A 19015-nucleotide genomic window follows, 5' to 3' on the forward strand; every position below is an offset into this window, starting at 1 on the left:
TATACGATTTTTCGCAGATCCTACCTACTGTGGAGTACTCAGAAAAATATTTGCAGAATTTTTCATAATGAATTCCTATTTTTCCCCTATTTTTGTATTTATAATGGACTAATAATGGGAAAAACATTTGTACTCATCCAAAATTCATGACAATTTACCAGAAGACCTTAAACTATATTAGAACTCTAAATAAAAATTTTGATGATTTTTCTATTCAGTATACTATTTTTCTCCTATTTTCTAAGATTAAATACACTTAAATCCACAAAATCGGATTCCAATAGATAAAAACCACCTTTGGTATTTTTCCCAGATTATTTACACTGTAGATGGAGCTTACAAAAATTTTGGTAATTTACTTTAACTATTTGGTAATTAATCACCATTTAATGATTATTCAAGAGCATAAAACAAAGAAAAATAGCAAAACTAATTAAAAAAATATATTTTATATTTTTCACAGCTTCTATATGTATAATAACAGTGTTACAAAAAGTTTGGGAAATTTTGTAAACTATTTTATATTTATTTCAATTTTTATTAGAATAAATGCACAAAAATCATAAAAATGGGTTAAACAGTTCAGAAATCCATTTTTAGATTTTTCCCAACTTAAGTAGGTCTGTCGAAAAAACCCGAAACCCGTTCTACCCACCCGACCCGTTCCGAATTCAGGTAGAATGGGTCGGGTAGAACGGGTAACGGGTATGAACATTCGGGTAATAGGTTAACCCGATAATAATATAGGTCAGGTTTTAGGTATGAATATTTATTTTCGGGTATACCCGAATACCCGAATTCGTTTTTTAAATAATACCAAATATACAATACAGTCACGTACGCACACTTCAAATAAAACAAAACCCTTCGTTTCCTTCTTATGAACGACGACTCGACAGTCGACGCAAACTTGCAAAGGGAATACGACGCTGAAGCTGAAGTCCTGAACCGTCATCACAATTCTCAGTTTCTCTCTATCGCACGTAATGGAATTAAAAAAGTACATAACATATTATAATGATTTGTATTGTTATTATAGATGTACTTGTTAATTGTATGGAGTATTTTCCTACCCAATTCTTTATTAAACCAACCAACATGTAAAAAAAATATCAGTAAGTGTCATTTAAGAAATTTTCGGGTATACCCGATAATTACCCGACCCGACCTCAAACCCGAATACCTGAAACCCGAAAACCCGAATTACAATATAGGTCGGGTATCGGGTATTATTTTCTTAAGGAAATACCCGTTCTACCAGAAACCCAAAAATTTTACCCGTACGACACCCCTAAGCTTAAGTATGTTCAATGGCAGTATTATAAAAAGTTTGAGAATTTTTATCATCTGGATACTATTTTTCACGAATTTATATTGTTATGAAAGCTTAAAAATTTGGAAAAGTAGTTAATCACATCAAAAATTCAAGGGAAAATTTCTGGAAGACCTATACTGTATTTGGAATGAAAATGCAAAGTTTGATAAATTTTGGAAACTGTTTGATAATATTTTGGATTTTTAGGAGCTTAAAACACCTTTAAATGTGTTGAAATACCCTCAATTAATATTATAAAAATCTGGAAATTAATATCCAAAAACTGTCTTAATCACATGAGTTATAAATTTTCACCATTTTAGAAAAATATTTGTAACTTATCAATATTAAATTTTGACACAATATTGACATAATTCTATTGTAGTAATAAGTATATTAGCATTAGATTTCGACTAGAGACTCACTAGCGTATACCATTCGTGTAGGATTCGGTAGTGGTACAAGTGGAACTTAGATCAAGGCATAATTTGCATCATCTCAATGCATTGTGAGTATTCATGACTCCCCTATTTTCGGTTTTTTTTAAATGTTTTCGGGTGGAAAAGCATGTCCTAAACTATTTATGTTCATTGTATTTATTTGACTCGTATAAACTTGGTTGCTATATTTTGCATATTGTGAGTATTCACAGCCCCTATTTTACGTTTTTAATGTTTTGGGGTGGAAAGCATGCTACAATTTCTATGAACATTATTTTATGAACTTGTGCTATGAACTATATGATATGAACTTTGTTGTATGAACCTTGTATTATGAACTTGTACTATGAATTTGGTGTTATGAACTTGTATGATTAAGTCCCCGGAGAACCGATACAACCTATTAACTCATATTCGATCCGATAGTCTTATGGATAGCGCTATTTGGGGTCTACAGCCCCCACTCGCCCGGAACCGCGAGTGCATATTTCCATGAACTGACATCATGGGAACCATGGACATGATGGAATGGGGCAAGAACGGTCATTAGGCTTGGGTTGTGAACTCATGAATGGAAAGTTGATGCACATACGAATCTTATATCGTATTTTAGTAACGAAACTTATATAATCATTTTAGCAACGAACTTTGTTTCTCATTATAGCAACGAACTTTTATTATTGGAAACTTATATACTTGATTTAACAATAAAATTGTTTGCTCCTTGTAACAACGAACTTGTCTGCTCATTGTAGCAACGAAACTTGTTTATTCGTTTTAGTAACGGACTTTATTTCCCATGAGAATATGAACGTTGCATCTCATTTGGGCAACATACTTTATCTCTCATGATGACAATGAACTTTGTTTATGCAAACTTATTTACTCATTTTTGGAATATATTTTCATTTGTGGAAACTCTTATCAGAACTTTGAGTTCAATTCATGAAACTAATATATATATATATATATATATATATATATATATATATATATATATCTGTGAGTACTCACCAACTATATATATATATATATATATATATATATATATATATATAAGTGGCACTTAGGGACACTTCACTTTTAGGAGCATTCACATGTGTTGTATTTCAGTTTATATTGTAATTTCTTTTAAAATTGTGTTCAAACTCATTGTAAATTTGTAATGCTTTTTTAATACTATGGTTGGTGTTGTCTTTTAACTTTTGCTATGAAACCCTTTGTACTGTCACGCCTCGTGTTTCCGCTTTAGCGGGGTGTGACAATTAGCATCTAGGGAAAGCCAATGTGGTCGCCGATGATTTATGTATATAAGTGTTAAACATAAGTTATCTTAAAAGAATTAAAGTAATATGGTTTAAGAATAATAATTATATTTTACATTACTAATAGAAAGTTTTTATTTTGTAGTTAATGACATTAACTTAAATAATTTTAACGATATATATTTGTTGTTAGTTATCTATATAAATATATTATTGTGCAACACACAGAGATTTGTCTAGTATATAAATATTGTCATGTTGATTTAAACACATGGCTTACCCCTTCTTATTTGTTATAACGGCTTTTGTGAGATAGGTTTTATCATTTTAGTGGTCTAAAATGCATAAAAATAATTTGAGGAACCTTTTAAAACAATATCTGAAAGTTAGTTGGGTTATAATGGCATTAACCCTAACTAAAAAAATAGGCCGGTCCAAACATATATGGGGCCCGGGGCGAAAAGAAAAAAAAACCCCTTAAAGACAAATATAATAAAGATTCAAAACAATATCATTTATTTTTCTCTATAGACGTGTTCAATTAACAATAATAAGCTAGCCAAATTGTTTATTTTTTGAGCTAATTTGAGTTTGAACCAACTTTAGGCCCTAAAAATCATTTAGGTAATAAATTTTTTTTATATATATATATACACTACATAGCCCATAAATTTTGGCCCCCCTAGAGACGTGGGCAGCGGTCGCCCGGGTTGCCCACCTTCTGGACCGGCCCTATAAAAGAACCATACATCTATTTTTTTTAAATATCTCTATTAACTTTTTAACAAATATGCATCTTTTTTATTATTATTATTATTATAATTATTATTATATATATATATATATATATATATATATATATATATATATATATATATATATATATATATATATATATATATATATATAGGAACAGTAAGGTTTTGGACTTTCAACAATTGGCCACATAATTTTTCAAATTTAACACATTCACCACATTACTTTTTCATTTTGGAATTTTGGTCCCTTCAGCGGTTGGTCAAATGGAAAATGGATGGTCTGAATTAATTGCTACGTGTTATTGTCTGCTCCCGCCTCCCATTGCTACCAATTACATACGAAAACAAATGATCTACCACCACCTCAATACGCCATCAGGCTGTGTGAGACCGGAAGAAGAGAGGTACGCCATATTATCGCTCTTGTAAGCCCCTTTCAAAACTCAAATTCCCTTCGACTTGGTCTCTCTCTCCTCTTCGGTATCTTCTTCTTTTAATGATTCTATTCAATTTCTTTTGCAGAACCTTACCCAGCATGTGTTTGATAAATTGCTTCTGTGAGAACCGGGTTACTGTGTCTAAATTGAGCCTGTTATAAATACTCTGCCTCCACAACCATTGACCACATGTTCTACTTCATCTTCGGTGGTCTTCTATTTGGTGTCATTGATCGCCTATTCAACTCTCCGATCTCCATGGATGTCTGACGGTTTTCCGGTCTCTTTTGAAGCCTGGATATGGGAGGGCCAGATGGAACTCGAAACCAAAAGAGAAAGACAAGGAAATAATGTGAAATTAAATGTTGCACTCTAATTTGTCCACATGTGTTTGCTATTTGGGGTTATTGTGTATATGTTTGAATGACCTAATTTTCTATTTAGCTTTAATTAGCAGTGGTTTTCCTCCAGTTTTTCATCATAGTCGACACTCCAGGTATGTTGTGTTTTTAAAATTATCCCCTTTCTTTCGATTTGTTTCCTCCATGTCTTTCTCGAACCCAAAATGTTATCCACGTATTTATGGATTTCATACATAGGGTGTAACAACGTAAATTTCCAAAACAATTTTTCATTTTTAAACCATACTTTTAATCATCAAAACAATATCAAAACATAATGTATCCAATGTCATCATACAAAAAGAATTCCCAGGATCTCAAACGTAAACTCTATGAGTGTGTACGGATCATGTCGGCGCCTTCCCGCGATCCTCACTGGTACCTGAAACACATAACACAACAACTGTAAGCATAAATGTTTAGTGAGTTCCTCAAAATACCACATACAACACATATGCCTTTCCAGGCCATAACTCAGTGGGACCTTCCGGTCTAAGTGTCTCAGGGGACTTCCGTCCCGAATCCCGGTAGACTTTCCAGTCCTACCCGTATCGACCTTCCGGTCCATATCATCTTGACCTTCCGGTCCTTATCATACATAGCATACATAACACATATATATCACATAACAGTATACAGCACATACATCTCATAGCATATAAGACCTTCCGGTCACACATAGGTACCCTTCCAGGTACAGTATAGTGAGAAGACTCACCTCAATAAAGACGGATAAACTCTCGTGCTCAACGTCCCGACCTAGCCTCCTCCTATTATTCAAATAACATTCGCGATCAATATTCTCTCAAAGTCTCATCCCTAAGGATTGGGTAGAAGACCATTCTACCCTTCCCTGAATTCTCTTGAATCAGTCTTGACCAAAACCCTAAGGTCAACGGAAGTCAACAGTCAAACTTTGACCCGACTCGTCGAGTGCACATGGGCTACTCAGCGAGTCCATGCGGGTCCTCTGAATCCTTCCAGCCTCTCATGGCACGTCGAGTCATCCCTCCACTCGACGGTTCCTCCTGTCACGAATCGCGGGGCAACCCCGACTCGACTCGTCGAGTCCCCTTATGAACTCGGCGAGTTGCTTCCATGATCATACTCAAATGACCTTCTGAGGTCAGATCTGCTTCTCTAACCTATAGATCTGACCTTCACAAGCATGGAAATTACGTAAAGGTTCGAACTTTAGGTCCATGCATCACACTATCACCTCTATATGCCAAAATAACCCTTAATATGATAACCTAAGCCCCAAACTCATAAAGGACTGCATAAAGCTGGAGAATAGGGACTCTCTGGACCTCAAGGTCCAGATCTGAAGATATTGACACAAGGGGACATCACATTCACTAGATCTCTTACCAAAAAGAAGAGAAAAAGCCCTAGATTCATGAAATCTATTACTCAATGAAAATGGACATGAATCCTTACCTCCCACAGCAGCTCTGCACCAAATGATGGAAGATTTGAGTCCCACAAGACTGCTTAGCTCGAAATCCTCCCTTCCCTTTGCTAAAACACACCAAATAATGATGAATTAACCCTCCTCTTGCACTACAAACGTTCTCTCTGCTCTCTAGGGTTTCTCAGGGGTGTAATGGCCGCAAATGAAGGCCATAAAGGCCTTTAAATAGGGCACTGACCCCAAGATTTAGGGTTTCCGTCGCCAGCGCAGACTCGTCGAGTCACCAAGCCGACTCGTCGAGTCCAATCATTAATCTAGTCAGCAAAACGCGATCTTACTCGACGAGTCTAGGCGTCAACTCGTCGAGTCCCTCCTCAAAACTCAAAATAAATGAATAACATAGAATACCTGGGAATCCGGATGTTACAATTCTCCCCCACTAGAATCAGACTTCGCCCTCGAAGTCTCGCTCGACAAACAACTCTGGATACTGCTCCCGCATCTCTAACTCCGGCTCCCAAGTCAGTTCGGACCCTCTCCTATGCTGCCACTGGACCTGAACCAGGGGCACCTCCTTGTTCCTCAGAACCTTGATCTTCCGATCCAGGATCGCGATCGGTCTCTCAACATAATTCAATCTCGCATCCACCTGAACATCCTCCAGCGGCACTAATGCTGACTCGTCGGCTATACACTTCCTCAACTGAGACACGTGGAAGGTATCATGAATCTGGCTCAACTCCGCAGGTAGCTCCAAACGATACGCTACCCTGCCCACCCTCGCGGTCACCCTGAATGGCCCAATGTACCAGGGCCTCAGCTTGCCCCTCTTTCTTAATCGAATCACTCCTTTCCAAGGAGACACCTTCAGGAGTACGAAGTCTCCCACCTGGAACTCAAGCTCGGATCGTCGCCTATCCGCATAACTCTTCTGGCGACTCTGAGTCGTCAACAACCTCTGCCTAACCTGTTGTATCTGCTCGGTTGTCTGAAGCACTATCTCAGTGCTGCCCATCACGCGCTGCCCTACCTCTCCCCAGCAAATGGGAGTCCGACATCTCCTCCCGTACAACAACTTGAAGGGAGGCATACCAATACTCGAATGGTGGTTGTTGTTATAGGAGAACTCATCCAATGGCAAATACGTGTCCCAACTTCCCCCGAAGTCCAACACACAAGCTCGGAGCATGTCCTCGAGCGTCTGAATCGTCTGCTCACTCTGTCCGTCCGTCTGTGGGTGATAGACGGTACTGAAATGCAACCTCGTACCCAACTCATCATGGAACTTCTTCCAGAATCTGGAAGTGAAACGTACATCTCGATCTGACACAATCAAGATCGGTACTCCATGACGTGATACCACCTCTCTCACATACAACTCGGCCAACCTCTCTGCGGAAGAGCTCTCACTGATAGCAAGGAAGTGAACGCTCTTCGTCAGCCGGTCAACAATCACCCAAATTGCATCGACACCCCTCGCGGTCCTTGGCAATTTGGTGATAAAATCCATGGAAATCTGTTCCCACTTCCACTGGGGAACCTCAAGTGGCTGCAACTTGCCATCCGGACGCTGGTGCTCGGCCTTAACCCGGCGACAGGTCAAGCACCTCTCAACGAACCACGCAACATCCCTCTTCATACAGGGCCACCAATAGTCTTTCTTCAAATCTAAATACATCTTAGTGGCTCCAGGATGGATCGACAACCTCGATCTATGCGCCTCCTCCGTCAGAATGGTATGTGCCCCGCCTGCATACGACACCCAAATCCGACCTTGAAAGGTCATTAGCCCTCGGCTACCGGTAACGAACTCAGACACCTGCCCGATCACCCGCTCCCTCTTGTGGTTCTCCGGTATCACGGCCCCTGCCTGGGCCTCCCGAATGGTGTCCAACACCGGAGTCATCACCGTCAATCGCATACAAGTGTCTCGAATCGGGGCACTCTCTGCCCTTCGGCTCAGAGCATCAGCTACAACATTAGCTTTCCCCGGGTGGTATAGGATCTCACAATCGTAATCCTTCACCACATCCAACCATCTCCTCTGGCGCATATTCAGGTTGGGCTGATCCATCAAATACTTCAAACTCTTGTGGTCTGTGTATATGGTACACCGAACCCCATACAGATAGTGACGCCAGATCTTGAGAGTGAACACCACTGCCCCTAACTCCAGATCGTGGGTGGGATACCTCGCCTCATGAGGCTTCAGCTGCCTCGATGCATACGTTATCACGTGCCCTCTCTGCATAAGCACCGCACCCAATCCCGATATCGATGCATCGCAGTACACCACAAAATCCTCCATTCCCTCTGGAAGGGATAACATTGGGGCTTCGCACAACCTCTGGAAAAGAGTCTCAAACGAGGTCTGCTGCTCCGGACCCCATGAAAAAGCAACGCCCTTCCGGGTCAACTTGGTGAGGGGCACGACAATCTTGGAGAAATCCTTGATAAATCTCCGATAGTAGCCGGCCAACCCCAGAAAACTCCTGATCTCGGTGGGGGACCTCGGCACCTCCCAACTCATCACAGCCTCAATCTTGGCCGGATCGACCAATATCCCATTCTGGTTAACGAGATGTCCCAAGAACTGGACCTCTCGTAACCAGAAATCGCACTTGGAGAATTTGGCGTAAAGCCTCTCCGACCTCAATACTCCGAGGATCTCTCTCAAATGCTCCTCATGCTGCTCTCTGGATCTCGAGTACACCAGTATATCGTCGATGAACACGATCACCGAATGATCCAACATCGGTCTGCACACCCTGTTCATGAGATCCATGAACGCTGCCGGTGCGTTGGTGAGCCCGAAAGGCATCACCACGAACTCGTAATGCCCATAACGAGTCCTGAACGCCGTCTTCTGGATATCCTCATCTCGCACCCTCATCTGGTGATATCCAGATCTCAAATCTATCTTGGAGAACCAAGATGCTCCCTGCAACTGATCGAACAGATCATCAATCCTCGGTAGTGGGTAACGGTTCTTGACCATTAACTTGTTCAACTCCCGATAATCAATGCACATCCGGTGTGAACCATCCTTCTTCTTGACAAAAAGGATCGGCGCTCCCCAAGGTGAGCTACTCGGCCTGATAAATCCTTTCCCCAACAGCTCCTGAAGCTGTGAGGATAACTCCTGCATCTCCGGTGGCGCAACGCGATAGGGCGCCTTGGCGATAGGCGCCGCTCCCGGAACCAAATCGATGCGAAACTCCACTTGCCTCTCGGGAGGCACACCCAGCAACTCCTCGGGGAAAACATCTGGGAACTCACGCACTATCGAAACATCATCAACCGAACTCGGCCTCCCCGTGGCCACTCGTGTATCCATCACATAAGCTACAAACCCACAGCAGCCCTGCTGTAGACTCTGTCTCACTCTAGCTGCCGAACAGAACGCTGACCCAGATCGGGTACCCTCGCCGTACACCGTAAGCACTCCCCCACTAGGGTCTCGTATTGTCACCAACTGTCGCTCGCAGTCTATAACAGCCCCAAATCGGCTTAACCAATCCATGCCCACTATGACACACACGTCCCCCATCGCAATCGGGACTAGATCTATCGGGAACTCAACCCCGAAGATCTCGAGTACACACCCTCGAATCACATTCGTAGCATACACCGCTCACTCGTCAGCTATGGAAACTCGTAGAGGTCGACTCAACGCCTCCCGCTGGATACTGATGTGCTGACTAAACGCTAAAGACACAAATGACCGACTCGCACCCGAGTCAAATAACACCAAAGCAGGTACAGAACTCACAAGAAAAGTACCTACGCATACCATAATATAAGCACAATATCTCAAACTCAGCATAAGTAAATGAAAGAATACATACCAGCCACTACATCGGGAGCTGCGCGGACCTCCTCCGCTGTTAACTGGAAGGCTCTCCCGCGAGCCTTTGGTGCCTCGGCCTTCACCGGCCGAACCTCAGTACCTCGCACAGCAGCAGGGGCAGATCCCTGCGGTGCTACCTGTGGTGTCCCCCACAGCTGCGGACACTCGGCCTTCCGGTGTCCGGTTTGGTTGCAATGAAAGCAGACCATGAACCCCTTGGGGCAATCCTTGGCTATGTGCCCTTCCTTGCCACATTTGTAGCAAGCACCTGATCGACAAACCCCATCATGTCCCTTGCCGCACTTCCCACAAGTGCGGCCCTTCTGGCCTCCAGATCTCGAATCGGCGGGCTTTGCCCTCTTGGCTGTTGGCTGAGACTGTGTCGGCCGCCGATCCATCCCCTGAGACTCGGCCTCCTCCCTGGCCTGAGTCTCCAACTCAATCTCCCTCTTCCGGGCATTTGCCTGGAGCTCACCAAATGTCCGGTAAGTCGAGTTCGAGACGAACTCCCAAATATCCCTCCTCAGAACGCTCAAATATCGGCTCATGCGTGCCTGCTCGGTAGACACCTGCTCAGGGCAGAACATCGCCCTCTCATGAAACTTCCTGGTGATCATAGTAACAGAATCAGTGCCCTGCTTGAGGGACAAGAACTCCTGAGCCAGCCGCTCCCTCTCCACCGGGGGAACATACTCGTCTCTGAACATGGTGGTGAACCTCTCCCAGGTCACCTCTGAAATCTCTGCAAGATTGAAGCTCGCCGTCACAAACTTCCACCAGTCCTTCGCTCCCAAGCGAAGCTGGTTCAGTGCAAACCGAACCCTCAGATGCTCCGGACACGAACAGGTGTAGAAGCATCCCTCAATATCAGAAATCCATCTCATCGCAGCAATCGGATCCTGCGTCCCATCAAAGTCTGGTGGCTTTGTGTTGCTGAACTCCCAGAACAGCAATGAGTCACCCCCTGAGGTCTAGCAGCAACCACAGCAGCAGTAGCTGCAGCAGTCGTGGCCTCAGTAACTGCTGTGTATCTCTCGTCAAAGGTCTCAATCAGGGTGGTCTTGATAGACCTAAACATCTCCGGTATCTCTGCGCAGATAGCTGCAGCCACCTCATCGTGGATCATCTGACGAAGCTCCTCGTCACTCACGCCGCTGGTCCCTGGTCTGTGGCGTGTCCCAACCATGATGTCTCTGAAATACAACATAAAATATCAGAGATTCGCTCGAGCATGCTCGCACTCGATAACTCAACCCTACTCGTTCCCTAGTACCCTAAGGATTCTTACTTGAACTGCGCACTGATCCGGTATCTTCAGTAGTACGGGCCCTATACTACCGTCCACACCGCATCAGTATTCACCCCAAGTCCTCCTCCTAGGATCCCAGATCACAAGTACTCTACATCTCGCATAGGCTACCCTTCGGTAGACCTCTCATAAGCTCCTCACTGCTACCTACTCACTCTCAAGCATCTCAAAGCAGCAGAAATCCTCCTAGGCTAAGGCATCACAAATCAGGCCACTCTAGTCCTAATATGAATACCTAGCCTACTCTAGCATGCGTAACATATCATAACCTATCTCATAACACATAATGTAAGGGTATTTTGGGAAATCACCGTTCAGGCGCTGGCTGACCGTACACACTGCTTCCTTCTGCTTTTCCCAAATTCTTTTACTTTTTAGAAAAATTGTTTCCTTTATGAAAAACTTTCTCAAATCCTTAGTTTGAGTTCAGATACACCCGAAGGTGCATCCGAATCCCTCAAACCAAGGCTCTGATACCAACTTGTAACAACGTAAATTTCCAAAACAATTTTTCATTTTTAAACCATACTTTTAATCATCAAAACAATATCAAAACATAATGTATCCAATGTCATCATACAAAAAGAATTCCCAGGATCTCAAACGTAAACTCTATGAGTGTGTACGGATCATGTCGGCGCCTTCCCGCGATCCTCACCGGTACCTGAAACACATAACACAACAACTGTAAGCATAAATGTTTAGTGAGTTCCCCAAAATACCACATACAGCACATACGCCTTTCCAGGCCATAACTCAGTGGGACCTTCCGGTCTAAGTGTCTCAGGGGACTTCCGTCCCGAATCCCGGTAGACTTTCCAGTCCTACCCGTATCGACCTTCTGGTCCATATCATCTTGACCTTGCGGTCCTTATCATACATAGCATACATAACACATATATATCACATAACAGTATACAGCACATACATCTCATAGCATATAAGACCTTCCGGTCACACATAGGTACCCTTCCAGATACAGTATAGTGAGAAGACTCACCTCAATAAAGTCGGATAAATTCTCGTGTTCAACGTCCCAACCTAGCCTCCTCCTATTATTCAAATAACATTCACGATCAATATTCTCTCAAAGTCTCATCCCTAAGGATTGGGTAGAAGACCATTCTACCCTTCCCTGAATTCTCTTGAATCAGTCTTGACCAAAACCCTAAGGTCAACGGAAGTCAACAGTCAAACTTTGACCCGACTCGTCGAGTGCACATGGGCTACTCAGCGAGTCCATGCGGGTGCTCTGAATCCTTCCAGCCTCTCATGGCACGTCGAGTCATCCCTCCACTCGACGGTTCCTCCTGTCACGAATCGCGGGGCAACCCCGACTCTACTCGTCGAGTCCCCTTATGAACTCGGCAAGTTGCTTCCATGATCATACTCAAATGACCTTCTGAGGTCAGATCTGCTTCTCTAACCTATAGATCTGACCTTCCCAAGCATGGAAATTACGTAAAGGTTCGAACTTTAGGTCCATGCATCACACTATCACCTCTATATGCCAAAATAACCCTTAATATGATAACCTAAGCCCCAAACTCATAAAGGACTGCATAAAGCTGGAGAATAGGGACTCTCTGGACCTCAAGGTCCAGATCTGAAGATATTGACACAAGGGGACATCACATTCACTAGATCTCTTACCAAAAAGAAGAGAAAAAGCCCTAGATTCATGAAATCTATTACTCAATGAAAATGGACATGAATCCTTACCTCCCACAGCAGCTCTGCACCAAATGATGGAAGATTTGAGTCCCACAAGACTGCTTAGCTCAAAATCCTCTCTTCCCTTTGCTAAAACACACCAAATAATGATGAATTAGCCCTCCTCTTGCACTACAAACGTTCTCTCTGCTCTCTAGGGTTTCTCAGGGGTGTAATGGCCGCAAATGAAGGCCATAAAGGCCTTTTTTAATAGGGCACAGACCCCGAGATTTAGGGTTTCCGTCGCCAGCGCAGACTCATCGAGTCACCAAGCCGACTCGTCGAGTCCAATCATTAATCCAGTCAGCAAAACGCGATCCTACTCGACGAGTCTAGGCGTCAACTCGTCGAGTCCCTCCTCAAAACTCAAAATAAATGAATAACATAGAATACCTGGGGATCTGGATGTTACATAGGGTTTGCAGAGAAGATTCAAAACAGAAGGAACAATTTCGAATGGGATGGTAAGTTTAATTAAATGTTAGAACCGTTTGCTCAACAGGTATTTGCTAAAAGTTATCAGTGAACTTTTTGAGAACTTTGGTGTTGTTTTCATTACTCTTATATAAACTGAGGTTAATTTATTGTGTTCTTCCTTTTATATTTTAAGGGTTGTGCCTCATACAAACACCTCCACTGATGCTTGAAAACGGCCTACTCGAGGTATATCATCTATAATGTTTGGAGTTTTGCGATTATTTTTATGTAATTTGCTACTTCTTTACTTATTACTGCTTTTTGATGTTTTGTTAGGATTAAATTACTAAAAACTTGAGTATGCGTATGAATGATTTAAGTCTGTTTGTGATTACATGTCTCTCATTTAGTTCTTTACCTTATCTTCCCACTGTTTTATTGAAAAATTGCATTGAATTCATTATTCATGTTAGTACGTGTAAACACCTTTTAAGCCCTACATGGTTTTTCATTTAACAGTGAGGGTCTAATTATTTAATGTTTGTGGATTTAATTTCTTATTTATACTAAAGTTATTAGATGAGATAACAAAAATATAGCCTATGAATTTAATGTGCAATTTTAAATAGATTGATTCTATGCTTTCGCCCTATAAATCTTCTTAACAATGACACCACAGTTCATAATTCTACAGTTTTATATAGATTGTCTCTCTTTTTGAAATCATATACCCTATTGTATTATGTGTTGGAAAAATGTCCCACAACTACTCTTTACTTCTCTAGGTCCATTTCATTTCTTTTTAATGCTAACCCAAAGTTAAAACTACCAATTGATTGAGTTTATTAATGCATATTTTCTGAAAATTATCTGATATTTATAGGGTGCATCAACAACTAGCTATGTATTAGTCTATTCTAGATTGGAATGAATGACCATCAACCAAGTTTAAAAATTAGTATCGACCCTGACTAGGTGATCAACCTGTAAGACTGACCGTTCTCCATTGCTATTATTTCTATTTAGTGGATTTATAAAGGAAAACAAGGAAGTATTGTTATTTACATGAAGTTTCTGATGAAGTTTGTGGTGTATAAAAATAATATGAATGATTTTCATGCTCTTCAGCTCTGGCATGAATGTCGATGATGTGGTTGTGATACGTGTGGAATGTACTAGTTTTAATCCTACTAACTTAGACACAAAGACAAACACACGAAAGGCAGTGTACCTATCGATTAGCAATATAGTTCAAGCAAGTAGGGTATCGAACACAGGGAACGGTAACAATTAAAATAAATACTACAATTACCTAAATAAAAACAAGTAAAAAAAGGGGTCTTCTCTAGTTTTGCAAGACTAGAAACTTAAGCAATCAAATAACACTTAAACAAAAGACAATTAACAACTTAAGGGAACAAAAGACAACTAGATTCAATAAGATAAAGAGACTTCTATTCACTTATTCCTATGGTTGATTTCGTGGCAAGTACAATGGATTAATATATCAATGGTTACCGATTTCTAATGTGAGTAGGTTCATGTTCACTATTACTAATCCTTTAGCAAACAAGTTAATTCAAACAGTGATCAAGTGATTAAACTAACAAGTTTCCTAGTGTTCAGTTCGAATCAAGTAAGACTTGTACTATTAGTTAACAAAATTTGTCAATTCAATCAACTCATATGTGGTTGTTCATCTCACATGCTCACATATTAACTTATTTATTTTCTAGTTAACCCTAGGTTCATGTTCACTAATACTAGGCATACAATCTTGTTTTCACAAACATATATGATTCAAGCAATTAAGAGATATTCATACAACTCAATAAACTTGATAATTAACAGAAAATAATCATCATTAACATGCAAGGATCTTTTAACAAGCTTAACAAGATAAATAATCAAGTCAAATTAATGCAAACCACTCAATCAAACCATATTCATAAGATCATCTACATTTAAACAGAAGTATGAAGCTTTTAGCTCATAACTACAGCAAATATCATCCTAAAATCAAAATCTAATGATTCAAACATAGTTCACACAAAAGATTAAGATAAAAGTAATGTTTGTTTGCCTTTGATCTCTTCAAGATTGACTGCTAGGTTGAATTCTCGAAAACCAAAACACCCAAGAACCCTTCTGATCTTCAAAAGTCGCCAAAAGCCTCCAGAATGTGTTAGGGTTTCGGGAATAAACAAAATATGTATAGATTTCCAAAATTCAGCACCAACTCGTCGAGTTTTTAAGATAAACTCGTCGAGTTTTTCACTTAATACGCGTGTACGACAAGGCATCCTTGTATCAGGAATCTTCTAACCTACTCGTCGAGTTGATGGCCAACTCGTCGAGTTTTTCTTCATTTAAGCCTTCTTTCTTCAAACTTCAATTTCCAAGCTTCCAATTGCTAGTTCTGCTTCCTTTTCCGTCCGAGCATATCTTTATTACTGAAATTTAAATATTAAGCTAATTAAGCACATTTTGTCCATAATATGGGATAAAATCAACATAAAATATTAAGATAATGCATGATTTTTATGACTAATTATGCCCATATCAGGTTGTAATTATAAGAAGGTATTTTTTTTGTTTTTATTATGAAATGAAATTCGTAAAAAAATATAATTTTTGTACCCTCATGTGCATTTTTCTAGGTGTTGCTAACTCTTGATGTGAATAAGAGACTTATGTTGACTTGTCACAAGTTGTTCTTAGGAATGACATGAATGAGTTGCAGAACATTTACTTCACTTCTACATCTACATTACAAAACCTCTCATTTATGAAGAATCCCAAAATGTTTGTCATAAGGCAGGACGAAATTTAAGTTTCCTAATTCATTCTTCCTATGCGAACTTCTTGGATCATTTTAATTTTGGGCTTTTTTTAGAAAAAAAAATTATAAAATTTTACTACTTAAGGAGAAAAATGAAAATGAAATGTTGTTATATAAATTAACTTTGTTTGTTTTTATTGTGTTGGACCAAATGACCATTTCTAAAGAATTTGTTTTCAGTTCTTCTTATCGTTATAATGTTTTTTTAAAGTGTCACAAATGTCCAAACTGAAGAACTGTAATTAGGAAAAATGGTCAAAATTACCAAATTGACCAAAAAGGTAATAATTACCACTAACTTTATACAATAAAATGACAGTTTTGTCCTTACTTTGCATTTAATGTTCCATTAAATGCTTAGTTGATTAAGTAATAATGAGGGAGTATTTTGGTAAAAATATTATTTATTTTTAGAAGTGAACTATTATTTTGGGACAAACCAAAAAGGAAAGATAGACTATAATTTTGGGACAGAGGGAGTATTAAAGATCTACAAGTATGAGTTCACCTTTGTCTGGTGGTTGGTCTTGTTAGATCAAGGTTCCTATGTATGTGTAAAAGGTTTGAAATAAAATATTAGAAGAAAACCTTACTCTCGATATAATATGGGCAACGCATTTTATCATTTGTATGTTTGGAATAATATTTGTTTGAAACCTACCCAATTTGTATGTTTGGAATAATATTGTTTAAAAATGTAATATATATTTAATTAGTTTACATACAGTTTACTTACAATTTTTTTTTCTAATCAACCTATATGGCACACGGGTCTCACACCTAGTGATATAACAAATGAAGTGATGTTGGAGAGGAGAAAATTATACAAAATATGTGATTTGGAGCGAGATTGAAGTTGCCTTTACAACCTAACGTCATTGCAAGGTTTTCTCTCGACCCTTCGACTTAATGATGCACATTTTAAAAGTTATTTTCTATTGTCTTAACAATTTCTTCATATTCAACAAACCCTAAATTTAAACACCCTGAATTTCTTCATATTCCACATCTTGAATAAGAGGGTGTTTGGTTTAGCTTTTGTGGGACAAAAATATTTTTTGTAAAAGGACTTTTTACAAAAGTTGTTTTTTAAAATGTGTTTGGATTAGCTTTTGAAGGGAAGCTGGGGGGTATAAAGGTAATTTAATGTTTTAAGTGGTTGAATTGATGAATTGATTAGGGTAGTTGGGGGTATAAATGTAATTTAATGTTTTAAGTGGTTGAAAAGTTGGAAAAGTCACGTTTACGTGACTTTTCAAAAAGACACGGTTTCCTCTATTGAAAAAGTTTATTACAAAAGTCATTTTCATTTTACCAAACATCTTTTTGACTTTTAGAAAAAGAGAAAAATGAAAAGTCATTTTAAAAGTTATGTCAAACACCCTCTAAAAGCAAGCTTATATAAACCTCGACAAAAGTTGTAATTTATTTTAATTAATATGAAGTTAGAAAGAATGCATTTTTGTAATTTAAAGAAGAAATAAAAAAATTGGAGTATTCTATTTGTTTATTATTTGTATATCAAACATCGAATGATATAACATTTTGTAAATTATAACAAGTTAACAATGCTTATTTTTTAAAAGGTGGACCCATCCTGACCGGACACACTGATTTGGACAATGTGAGAGGTTTTTTGGGCCATAGTTATGTTTGTTATGTGGTGTGTTTTAAAAATCGGTTCTTTAATTGAACTGATATGGTAATTGATGTTGATTTAACCGGTTCGAACGTTGGTTCAACCAGTTTTCTAAATATTTCATGTTTTTTTTTCTTATTTTCCCTCACACAAACATAAAAACAAATTGTAGATTATTCTAAATACATTAAAAAAACATATAACCATAAATTTTACATCAATCCATACAAATCAAAAAGAAAATATAATATAATACCAAAACAAAATATAATTTTAGATGAATACACACGTTTCAAAAAGATTTTATAACATTTACCATATATTTTTATTCAATTTAAAAAAAATCTAAATAAATGTGAAACCCACCAAGGTTTGTTATACAAAGGGATAATGAATTAAAAGGGTAATATATTTTTCGATTTGTATACATTTGGTCACTGAGTTTTTTTTTCATCCACATTTACCTCTTCAACTTGTTAAATTGTATACATTCAGTCCTTATGACCGGCTACTCCAGGTTACCCGGTAAAAATGACTTAATAAGGTAATATATTTCTCACTTTGTACACATTTAGTCCTTAATATTTTTGTACACATTTAGTCCTTTTTTTTTTTTTGCAAAATAAGTCATTTTTTTGTACTCATTCAGTACTTATTAATGATTTTTTAGTTTTTTCTCACGAAATCTTATATGGGACATTCATTAATGAGATGTATGGGGCTTTTGATGCTTATATCCATCGCGATCTCGACTACTTGGTTGCTTAGATCATGTGTTCTGAACGTCATAACTTCTTCATATGATCTCGGATTTTAACGATCTTTATATCCATGCGTTCGTATTTTAGTCTACTACAACTTTCATTTAGATTACTCCCATTAAAAAATAATATATTTTTACTTACGATTTTTATATCCATACGCGGTGGCGGATTTAGTATGGTCCCGGTGTTGCACCGACAACACCTGTTTTTTCTGTTTGCAGTGGAAGATTTTTCGCTTTTTTTTTTTTACGTTTATACCTATTTTTCATGTATCGGCAACACCTATTTCATCTCGGCAACACCTACTATGTATTATTGCGTCTTCCCCTGTTCATACGTTTTTTATGAATGCATGTATGTATATTTTTTTAATAAAATCGTTAGTAAAAATATATTACATTTTAACGGGAGTAATCTTAATGAAAGTTGTAGTAGACTCAAAAAATGAACA

The sequence above is a fragment of the Lactuca virosa genome, chromosome 2 (genome assembly GCF_052849685.1).
Source record: "Lactuca virosa cultivar CGN04683 chromosome 2, Lactuca_virosa_CGN04683_v6, whole genome shotgun sequence".
Lineage (NCBI taxonomy): Eukaryota > Viridiplantae > Streptophyta > Magnoliopsida > Asterales > Asteraceae > Lactuca > Lactuca virosa.